This window comes from Propithecus coquereli, unplaced genomic scaffold, assembly GCF_000956105.1.
Source record: "Propithecus coquereli isolate 6110/MARCELLA unplaced genomic scaffold, Pcoq_1.0 Scaffold25, whole genome shotgun sequence".
NCBI lineage: Eukaryota > Metazoa > Chordata > Mammalia > Primates > Indriidae > Propithecus > Propithecus coquereli.
This window is the reverse complement of record NW_012148063.1, coordinates 790,592-793,255: the sequence shown is the minus strand read 5'-3', so window position 1 is coordinate 793,255 and position 2,664 is coordinate 790,592. Positions and strand designations below refer to the sequence as shown.

At 37.0% G+C, this 2,664-nt stretch overlaps 1 protein-coding gene across 1 annotated transcript in view; it reads left to right on the top strand.

Moving 5' to 3' along the window:
- The window catches only part of SYNE1 (spectrin repeat containing, nuclear envelope 1), a 534,160-nt gene that overhangs the window by 427,074 nt on the left and 104,422 nt on the right, over positions 1-2,664 (top strand). The window lies entirely within an intron of this gene.

Here is a 2,664-nt window from a genome sequence, read left to right as displayed (position 1 = left end):
CCCCCCCACCGAAGTCCGTGTTTCAAATTTGAAATATATTTTACTTTTTAAAATTTTTCTGTAAGTCTTAGTTTATGATGCCTGAAACTCTGATAAAGTTCTTAGATGTTAACGTTTCTCCATCAATTGAATATATATTCCATCACTCTATATGTTATGTAATTTTAAGAAGTATTCGTCTTTTTCAAAAGGTCGGGCAATTAAAGATACAGTTGACGTCGGTGCTTGACCAGTGGGGCAGTCACAAAGTGGCCTTTGACGGGATAAACAGTTGCCTCATGGAGGCCAGGTATTCTCTTTCCCGATTCCGTCTGCTCACCGGCTCCTTAGAAGCTGTGCAAGTCCAGGTAGACAATCTTCAGGTAAGGAATGAGTTTCACACACCTTTAATATTCTTTTTAATCTGAGAAAACCAAAAAATTAGCAAATGGAAACATCATCCTGAAATATTGCCATACATTGTTTACATTTAATTATTTTCACAATCTTTAAAATTAATCTTACCTGCTTTATTGTTACTTAATCAGACTATGAGTGCCAAATGCTGGATTAGCTAGTATATAACCAAAAGGTTTTTAAGATCCCATTATATAAATATCCACATAAATGTATTTTTGTAAAAGGGTTTTGTTGCCAAATCAGCCTCCGTGATCCGTCGTCACTGCCTTTTGTCTTCCCTTTCTCTTTTTAATCCTGTGTCTCCAAACATATTCTAAGGAATTAAAAGGAAAACAAAGAGAAAAACAGCAAAACCTTTAAACCATTAAGTTGTTTTCTTTTCATTCCGTATAGTATCGGCGGCTTACCCAGCGTGTCCACACACTCCTCTGATCTAGCACTCACTGCTCGCTTTCCTGCCTGTCCATTTTCACTGTGTTCGTCTAGACTGGCGTCCTTGATGTTTGTCTTCAGCATAGCTCTCGCTCCTGTCCCAGGTCACTGCCCTCAAATTTGCTGCTGCCCTTCCTTCCCCACGCACCTGGGCCATGATCTCCTGCCGCTGCTCTTTCTTCTTAGCTAAATAACACAGGGCAAGCCTTCAAGGGACAGGATGCCAGCAAGTGCCCAGCACCTGCCCTCCTTACATCCAGTCCACCTCCTGGCTTGGCAGTCAAAGTTTATATGTTGCTGACCTCATATGCAAACTTTCATAAGGAAATGCCTTTTTTGGGTGCGGTGGGCAGGAGAAAGGATGAAATGTGTATAAATAATTTATTTAAACCTCAAATATTTGTGGAAGATACTAAGGATCGTCAAAACATTTTGAGGATAATAAACTTAAAAATACATTTTATACCTTTGATGCGGTTGGAAATACTTTTTAATTTAACATATTCTGTATTTAACACCTATAAGAGCTGTCTTATGACATGAAAGGATTAAGGGTCTTTCCCTTGAATGTTTTGATTTGAGGGCAATCAGATACTATGTTAAATAGTACTAAAGTTTTGTAGCCTACCTAACCTAGGGAGTTTTAGTAAGAACTTACTCTGTCGCTTCAGCTGTATTTCTAGGGAAACACCTTTCTTCCAGTTCCTTCATTGGTTCTTGGTAGAAGATTCCACCAAGCCAGCCTAATAAATATTCTTTGCTTTAAGCATTTTTGAAATATACAATGTATTACACATTATGCCTTAACTGTAGTCATCATTCCGTGCAATAGATCACTAATTCATCCTGGCTAGCTGCAACTATATGTACCTTCTTATCAACATCTCCCTTTTCTCCTTCCATGTTCCCCTCCCAACCTCTGGTTACTATGATTCTGCTCTCTACTCATATGAGTTTGACATTTTTAGACAAAAATTGGTAGGTACATGAGGTGATGATATGTTAATTAGCTTAATTTATTCATCCCACAATGTAAACATATATCAAAACATCACATTATACCCTATAAGTACATACAATTATTATTTGTCAATTACAAATAACATTAAATTTAAAAAAATTCTTTTAAATCTTTGCAAGGAAGAACGCCCAGAGATAGAACTTGGGAAAGCTATGCTTTCTTAGAGTCTTTAATCATTAGGAGTTTGTGGTAGAATCACTCTAGGTATACAATAAAATAGAGATCTGGCCTTGGCTTTGGGCATCTAAGGGAACCATAGTAAGATAGATGGTACATTACATACCCCACCACCATAGCTTCCTACCAGACCACAGACAAGGGCACCCTGTGTGAACTCTTCCGACAGAATCCAGATGCCAGTATAAGAAGGCTTAATTTCTAAGACTCTCTTCTCACAGACATAAGAACAAAATCATAAAAAGGAGAAGAAATGACTAAGAAAGCTTATAAAGCGTTGGAGCAAAGTCATGCATGGTTTATGTATTTTTGTGTATGGATTTATGAAAACATATATAAATCACTTTTAAATCTGCTTACTAGAATTTACATCCTGTCATGTCCTCTGTGGGATATTTTTCTTTGGGCAGAGTCTTCAAGATGATCTAGAAAAACAGGAAAAGAGCTTACAGAAATTTGGATTTCTCACCGACCAGCTATTAAAAGAGTGTCACCCACCTGTGACAGAAACTCTTACCAATACACTGAAAGAAGTCAATATGAGGTATGGAGAATGCTACCTTTATACATTATTTGTATCATAGCCTTATTATAAATAATGATGTAATTAAAACTTCCTGACATTTTGAATTTGA